This window comes from Lepidochelys kempii, chromosome 14 (genome assembly GCF_965140285.1).
Source record: "Lepidochelys kempii isolate rLepKem1 chromosome 14, rLepKem1.hap1, whole genome shotgun sequence".
Lineage (NCBI taxonomy): Eukaryota > Metazoa > Chordata > Testudines > Cheloniidae > Lepidochelys > Lepidochelys kempii.
Window position 1 is genome coordinate 49,292,449 of NC_136393.1, and position 9,359 is coordinate 49,301,807.

Sequence of the window (9,359 nt, forward strand, 5' to 3'; positions counted from 1 at the left end):
CTTTAATGAAAGATTGTGTCACGTGATGAAACCTCCAGGAATACGTCCAACCAAAACTGGCAACCCTACGTTGGGTTTGGGCCCCGGGCCCATTCCAGCTTCCTGTTGGGTCTAGGTGGCCAGTTTTGGTTGGACGTGTTCCTGGAGGGTTCATCACATGACACAATCCTTCATAAAAGATATATTTTTAATTCCTGGAGACTCCAGGACAATCCTGGAGGGTTGACAACCCTACGTTGGCCATGGACCTCGGGCCCGGTGCGGCCTCCCGTTGAGTGCAGGCCCTGGGATAGCTCTTTGAAGGCCCTCAGGAGTCAGAGTCCAAGTGAGAGGCCTGTTGAGTAACTCGGGGGGGGTGGGAGAAGCAAAGGACTTTGGACTAGGTGGCGAGTCGGTCACCGTAGAGGAGGCATGAGATGGGGAGAGCACAGGGGAGCTGGGGAGGACGGGGAGGCGGTGTCTAAATTCAGGGCCCTTCTCAGAACCATCTTCCCTTATGATCCAGCTGGAAACACCAGTCCCAGGACAGGAGGGCAGCTGGGGATGGAGGGACACGGCCCCTTTGCTGGGACCCTGCGTCTAGCTGAGACCAAGGAGACAGACCATCCCTCATGCACACCCAGCAGGCGGCTCCAGGAGCTGGAATTACAGGTGGGAGGCTCAGGCGGGCTGAGGTGAGGGGGATTTGGGCACTGGGAACATCTGCAGCTGGGGACGTGCGGTGGCCATGAGAACCGCTGGGGTGAAGTTGGTGGGTGCCATGAGCTACCGAGGCGACTTTGGTCGAGCGCAGAGGAGGCATGGAAGGCTGTGGTTACGAACGAGGAAGGATCATCCCGTGCTTAGCCAGCCAGCCAGGGACTCGAATCCTGGATAGTCCCACACACAGCTGTGCCTGTGTCCCTCACACCTGACCCACAGCCCCCAGCTCGCCCAGCCCTGGGCTCCCCCCCCACACACAGCTGTGCCCATATGTTGTGGGGATTCCCTATATGGAAGAGCCCCACCTTCTAGCAAGCACCCACGATTAAGAATCACGCTTAACTCACCAGGTCCAATTTCCGTGACATTCACCAACCTCATGGCCCTCAAACTGAGACCATTGTCCCTTGCGGTGTCTTCAGGTCCCGACCTAAGGAATTGCAACAGAGCATGAGCTTGGCTGCGAGGTCCAGGAACCGGGAACCAGAGGAAACCAGAATGAACTTGGGGCTGAGGAGCTGCGTGAGGCTGATCTTTGACTTCCTGTGGGGAACATGGAGCATCCTGGCGCCCTGCATCCGAACTCAGATTTGGCCGATACTCTTGTCCTTCACCAGGGGCTTGAAGGACGTGGTCAAGGGGGTCTTGAGATTGCTGTTGAGCCAAACACATCAGACACTGGTGTTGTTACTGCTGCCTGTAGTGATAGGACTCGCGGTATTTTTCTTTCCCCACATGACAGTGAATTATGAAGCTGGAGAACCAGAACCATTAAGTGTTGCTGACCTGCTGAGAGTACAGGGCAGACTGGAAGCCCGGGGGAAAATGACTGATGACCTGAGAGCCTGCCTGGACCTCGCCCTGCAGGAATTCATGAGGGAAACCCCAAGCATCCAGGACAACGCCAAGATGTTGATCCAGTGCAGAGGAATAATGTTGGAATTTGAATCCGGAGACGGGAAACATGAGATCTACGTGTATTACCGCAATGGGGAGCCCCGGTATGACATGAAAGAGCCAACCATGGAGGTGTATCTATCCCGGCTGCGCTCCCACCCGGAACGGCTGAGCGTTGAGAACCTGCTAAAGGTGCAGAATCGGCTGGAGGCCGGAGGGAAGATGACTGAGGTGCTGAGACGATGCTTTGAACTCGCCTTGGAGAAATTCCCCAAGGAGCCAGTGTACCTGCAGAACAATGCCCGGCTGGTGATCAGCACCGTGGGAAAGAGGACGGTCTTTCTCTCTGGAAACGGGGAGAATGAAATCAATGTGTATCCCGACAACACGGGGCTCATTCAGTACGTGGTCAAAGTGCCGGGATGGTGGGCCTGGGTAGCCAGGAATATGGTTACCATAGCTCTCATTACAATCCCGGTCTTCATTTGCCCAATGACAATCTATCAGAAGACTAGGCAACGTCGTTAAAAACCACTTAACTTTAGAAAACTCCTGACAAACACAGGGTCCTCTATTCATTATTGCCAACTCTTGTCATTTAATTGCATCTCTCACAATGTATGTACCTTTCCTTAAGGCCGCCTGCCATTCATTGTCTACCTGAGAATTTCAGCTTCCCTTCAAAGTACAAAGTAAGCTTCTAGCTCTTACAGTAGCTGAGAGAGCCATGGGAACGAGACCACTAGCGGCTCAATCCTTAGAAATGGAATGAACAGAATCCAGCACAAACAGAAAACAGGGAATAACTGGCTAGTGGGAAAGTATTTCGGAAAAGGGGGTTATAGTGGCTCACACATTGAATACGAACCAATAATGTGATGTAGGTGCAAGACAAGGCTAATATTTTGGGGTGTCTTAGCAGGAGTGTCCAATGTAAGACATGGGAGGTAACTGCCCTGCTTGGCACTGATGAGGTCTCACCTGGAGTCCCGTGTCCAGGTCTGGGCGCCGCACTTTAAGAAAGGTGTGGATAAATTGGACAGAGTCCAGAGGAGAGCAATAAAAGTGATAGAAGGTTTGGAAAACCTGACCTAGTGAAGCAAATGCCAAGATGTCTCTTGATTTCAGGAAGCGTTCCAACAGGCTCCAAATGCATATCACAAAACCATATACACATTATTCCCAAGAGCTAGTCATTTGATGCTGGTACACGACAAAATTCATTGCCATAGAAGCAATGGCCAGTCGTACATCAAAATCCAACACACACTCCTCCATTCTGAGCATGGTAACTATGTACTGACCAAGCGACATATGGTGATTTTGGTCCATACCTCGTTTCCGGGCAATCCACGGCTCCGCACGCATGTTCCATTTGCTTTTTCGTGCTGTTCCAGCTACTTTGCAGGTACAATTAAAAGAAAAAAAAACTTCACTTAAAAGAAACAAAACAAACCTATACTGGGCAGAATAGCGAAACCCGAAAGAGAGTAAGTGAAAAGGACAGACTGACGCTACAGAGATGAGAATATAGATCGATATGAAGAGAATGTGACATGTAGGTATGAAGACACGAAGAAGCATAAATGAATAATATAGAGGGTGCAATAAATGAGAGATAACAAAAGCCTGATATAGACAGACAGGAAGAGAACAACAGTGATCAGAAAGATTGGTGTGGAGACACTGTGATAGACAGATATGAAAAGAGAGTGAAAGATTAGATACATACGGAGAGAGGGATAAATTAAGAGATACAGAAAGTTAGATATATAAAGACACAAAGAGAGAGTGACAGACAGAGCTGAGCATAGAAACATGAGAACATATAAGGATGGTGTAAGTGACCAGGGCGTAGGCGGTCTGGCCTAGTGGTCACAGCTGGGCTGAGTCTCCCCACCAGGGACGGGAGTCACCAGGGCAGAGCTGGAAGAATTGCAAGGCCAGGTCCCAGAAACAAGAGTCAGGGTGAGGCCGGCTACCAGGTTAGAATCCAGGGGGAAGAATTAGGGTCAAGTCAGACTAGAGTTAGAGACCAAAAATTGGGAGATGAGGCAAAGTCCAGCAGGCCATGAGCCATGTGGTTGCTCAAACAACTTCCTGGGCTAACCCCTGCGGTTAAGTAGGGGCCCTTGGCCAATCAGAGGGCTACAGGATGCTGTCACTCTGGGCCTTGTGGGCGGTACTTCCTGCAGGGCCTACTCTTATCACTCCCTAGCTGTGCCATCATATGGGCTCCTGGTGGTAGTGTGGGACTATCAACCTCCCTCAAACTGTGTAGAAGTGGGTTCTGGTCCCTAGAAATGGAAGAACGTGGGAATAGCTGGATACAAGAGACTAGCTGAGGCTGTCTCTTTCCGCCATGAAAATTATTCCAGACCAACATAGCGTGTAAATTTAAAGTGGAATGACTACTCCAGAATAACACTGTAAGGGCGGATATTTATTCTGAAATAAGTCTTGTTTCTGTTTAGCTTTTCCAGTTTTCAAACTGGACCAGGGCACTCTTATTCCAGAAAGCATCCCCCTTCTAAGTGATTCCAGAATAGACAAATTGGATGCGAAGGTTTGGGGATGGATAGATGGGTATAGATGGGAGCGGATGGATAGATAGGCAGGCATGCATGGAGATGGAGAGATTTCTATAAAGCGTTAACAAACTTAGACAAAGACAGGACAATGCCTACTGCTCCAATAACGGAAAGTGGGGTGGATTTTTTTGCTACTCGTCTTCTGATGAATTGCTGATTGTACTAACGAGGAGATTATAGGCTTTACAAAGGGAAAGGGTTAATGAATCGAAAGACATAATCTTGCCTACTGATCCCAATAGCCTGAATACTGAGTCACGAGCCGTCTTACGTTCTTCGGCAATTCATCCCGCTTCTCCACTGTTTGCAGAGGCCAAAGGAGATCGGCAAACTGCTTAAAAATGCAGCCGTTGATTCGCTGGGATGTTGCTGGTCTCTGACGCAGAGCCAGCGAGTTCTCGCTAAGTGCTGGTGGGGTTTGGGAATCCCAGTTTGGTAGGAGCTGTCAATCCAAGCGAGGAAGGAACCAACCCCGCTCCCCCAATTAATGGAATAAGCGTGACGCTTTCAATGAGGGCTCAGAGAAGAAGCAGTTGGATCAATAACATCCCTAGGCTAGGGGTACCGCCCACCAGTAATGTCTCTGGGCCCAGTCAAACTCCCGCCCCACAGCCTGAGAGAAACCAGCCGGCTGTAACAATGAGACCCCCGCTTTCTGGCGGTATTTTACGGGGAGCGCCTGTCCCCTTCTCAGCTGTGTCTGGTTAGTGAACGGGGCTGGCTGGCCTTAATGGGGCAGCCTTCCCTGTTATCTCAGGGCGCTGGGAGCCCGGACTCCTGGGTTCTATCCCCAGCTCTGGGAGGGGAGAGGGGTCTAGTGGTTATCACAGGGCAGCTGGCCAAGGGAAGCCCTGACCAACCGGATGGCCTTTCTCTCTCTGTCTGCAACATGATAACTTTGGAAAACCGCCTCCGATCCGTTCCCAAATCCCAGGGAACGTTCTGGGCCTGGAGGAGCAGGACCCTGTTGATTCTGGTGGAAATCGGAGAACCGGAAAAGCCTGGATTTCCACTAAAACAAGGCCCACGGCGCGCCCCCCTGGTGGTGCCGGAGGAGGAAGGTCTCTGGCGCCCTCTGCTGCTGTCAGCACAAATCGCTCACTAGATTTTGTGACCTTTGGGTGGGCTAGATCGGTGGGGTTTCAAGCTTTTTTTCATTTGCAGACCCCTAAAAAATTCCAAATGGAAGTGCAGACCCCTGTGGAAACCCAGAATTCAGTCACTGAGGGTTTTCAGCAAGGATCGCACAAATCCAGACAAAGAAAGAAAGGAAGGAATCAAACTTTTTACTTTTAAGTACCCACTTTATAAAGTCTCGTAATGATGAAGAAACATCATAATAACTTCATTTCCACAACATAACATGGACACTGTATAAGCCATCTACATTATCTTCACCGTCCGACAGGAACATAAATAAAGAAAACAAATTGAATCTAGACAGGTCAGTCCCCACAGAAACACAGCGAGAAGAAACTCAAGAGTTCCCAGAATCTTCGGTGGAGTTTACCTGAATCTCTACACTCTATACACTCGGCTGCGTCCAAAGCAAGGAAACAAGATCTTCCCTCCTCTTGCTTGTAGAAATTTCCACCTGGAATCCAGACAGATGCTTCCGCACCCTCTGCTGAAATCAGTTCTCTGGTCAGCCAATTAATTAACCCATGGCGCAGTTTAAGTAGATAGATTCAGAAGGCCTTGTTTCGAGAAAACTACAAACCGGAGACCAGCGAAACCTTGACGACTCTTTCCCCATCATCGCCCCGAACGAAGGGACGAGTTGGTGGCTCAAACCAGTTCAGACGATTTCACTAACACAGTTTGCTATCGCACAACATTCAAAGCATAAAATGAAAATAAGAGAAATGAATTTTCCCTCCCAATTTCTCCCTTCTGTAACGAACACCGCCGGGGATTTCCTGGCAGAGGGCTAACGCTCAGACTAACCTGCTGTCAAAATGCTACAGAGCCTGGGGGAAACCCTGCCTGCTTTCTGCTCCCGTGACTCGGTTTCTCCCGACCCAGCCCAGGGCACGTGGCCTTTTGCAAAGCAGCCGCCCTGACGACTCGCCCTCAGTGGACTCTGACTCTGGCTACAAGGACCCCAAATGACCGCCCCCGCTTCCAGCCACGTCTGGGTGTGGAGGGGCTAATTGTGAATCTGCCTTGCAACAGTGACCCCGACATAACTTCCCCCACTCCCCGCCCCACAGATCTCGCCCTCTTAGGTACCCACCTCCAGCCAAGCTCCCCCAAGCTGGTCACCTGGTCTTTCCCACTCTGGGCAACCCCCGCACAATCCGGGTCCCTTGCCCCCCCCACTGCTGACAAGCTCCCATCCCCCCACTGCAGCCGCCCCCCCCCCAGCCCAGACCCTCCCCCCAATTCTGGCCAATGCCCCCCCACCCAGCCAGACCCCTTACCCCACCCCCACTCCAGCCAAACTTCTCTCCCCACCCCAACCAGGCTCCTCTGCCCCCCACGTTGGCCAAGCTTCCAGCCAGACCCGAATAAGGCCCCAAATAGGAGAGATTCGTGCTGTCTCCATCTGGGCCCGGGTGAGAATTTTCAGCTCCTCGTTTTCTGTAAAACAATAATGATAACGAGCTGCTCGGCCCTGCCCCTCGCTTCCCTAGGGTCTCGCAGACCCGGTTCCTCCTTGGCCAGGTTGCCGTGGCGCCGGGTCGCTCAGAGGCCCGGTCGCCGTGTCGCTCAGAGGCCCGGTCACCGTGGCGCTGGGTCGCTCAGAGGCCCGGTCGCCGTGTCGCTCAGAGGCCCGGTCGCCGTGTCGCTCAGAGGCCCGGTCGCCGTGGAGACGGGTCGCTCAGAGGCCCGGTCGCCGTGGCGCCGTGATCAGTTGATAACTGGGGTGTTTAACACACACACATGCACACACCTGCCCGTGCACATCCCCTCTCAGAAGCTGAGGGGACCTTGGACAGGGACCCATTAAAAAGGGAGCGGAACAGAGGAAGGAGACAGGAAGCCCGCGGTGGGAGCCACTCGCTTCTTGTGAGCGCCTCCTACCACCGTAACCTCCATCAGCATCTCTAGCCCGGCCTCTGAGCTTTGTCCTCAGCCCCCGGCGGGGCTGGCTCCTGAAGGATCCCTGCTCTGGGGTGGATCAGCGCCCCCCCGGGGCTTCCTCCCTGGCAAACCTCGGCTGACCCCAGCTCTCCCACCGAGCCACTGCTTCAGTTCGGCCCTATTTTGGGGTGCCCATGTCCAACCTAAGCTGATCCTCTTCCGGGTCTTCGGCTCCCTCTCCGGGCTCATTTAAACTCCCCTTCTCATCCAGCGGCTGGTACAGGGGTGACCCAGGTCCCAACTTTGGGACCCTACAAACCGCCACCACCCGCTGGGTCCCTTTTAACTCTTGCTGCTGCTGCTCCTGTTCCCTGGGCCACTTCCCTGTGGCCCCAGCACCTTCACCCTTAGCTCGGGGCTGAAGTCCTGCAGCCAGCCAGGGGCACCCTCCTTGCTCCTCTGGCTCCGGCCAGCAACTGAAACTGCCCTCGCCAGCAGCTCCTTTTATGTAAGCCTGCTGGATTCTGATTGGCTGCTCCCTGCAGCCTCTCTCTGATTGGCTGCTTCCTGGCAGCGGCTCTAGGCGGCCTGGAGGACTCAATTCTCCTGCTCTTTTCCTGGCATGGGGTGCGGTAGGACCTCTGAGCCTAATACACCTCGTCACAAAGCCCTTGCATTTTTTTGCCATTAACAAAAAGCAAGAAAGGGCTTGCCCCTGATTTATTTTCTTTCTTTGATTGCCAAATTTTAATCATGAATCTTCAAAATCTGGGATACCAGGAGGGCAACCCACTCCCTACCCACGCGCTTAAGAAGTGAAAGTCACGAAAGCTCTGATCTGTAGAGAATTATAGCCGTTTTTATTAAGCAAGTTGTTATAAGTGCAGAATAGTTTTAAAAGTAACAATCTGATGGGAAAAAAGGTCGGTATCGTATTCGTAGGACACCTTCATTGTGAAAATTCTGCCACCATCAGTTACTGTTTCAAAGCCAGATAAACAGTGGTGAGGTTGCATAGGCACCTAGATAAGATCATGTTTTCAAAATCAACCACATATTTTTCATTTCCTCTCAGCCCTCTGCGAACACCAAGCACGGCTTTACGCTAGTCAGCAGCTAATCCATTTCAAAGCTCAATCGGTGTAAATAGACGTAATCGTGCCATTAGTTGCAAGCAATTATCTCTAAGATTTTATCATGGCTTAATTGTGTTTTCTTAACATGAGTCATTAATAAGCACCCTAAAAGCTGTCTTTGACTAATTAATGTGGGATGTTAAAATAATCTTAACGCAGCTCTTGAAGAATATGCTCAGTAATCAATTAGTAAAACATCCAGTCGCAGCGCTGTCCGTCTGTCCAACCAGCTCCACCCTTCTATGCATCACTAACTCCATCCACGAGGTGGGGAGGTTTGGTTGACCCAAACTCGTTACAGCGAGGTAAAAGCTATCGTCCTTCGACTTCACTAGGATTTTACAACGAGATTGCTACCCGGGTGTAAAAACACCCTTCTCCATAGTGAAGGCTCGTAACATGGGTTAATTAACTTGGGTTAGTTTGACATATGTGAATAACACGCCTCTCTTTCCTAGCTGAAAAATGTTTAGCTCACGATCACAACTGAAAATGTGTCAGTCTCAAAATTCATTTTTGGTTTTCAGACAGAGGTGATCAAAAAACAAAACCAAACCTCCTGCCTCGCTCCCCCCACCTCAGTTTGACAACTGAAAACAAAGAGGATTGAACACAAAAAAGGAGACGGTTTTAGCACACATTTCGAGTGTGGCTCTCTGTCCTCCCCTAGTGGTTAGACCACGTAAAGCTCCTTTACTAGCTGAGCTGGGTTCTTTATTATTTGGAAGGCGGCGGGGCGGGGGAAGAGGAGGGTTGTTTGGGGTTTATTTTGCTTAAAACAGTTGAAAATTTTTGAACTGAAAATGGCCAAAAATGTCCAGCCAAAAAGTGCCAAAAATGTGTGATCCAAAACGACACAAACTTTCAGTTTTCTGAAAAAAATCGAAAATGTTCGAGCAAAGTGGATGTTTTTCAAAATTTTCTTTTTGACAAAAATCCAATTTCCTATAGGGAAAAGGTTTCAATGAAAATTTTAGCCCAACCCGAATAATGGATCTAATTTGAG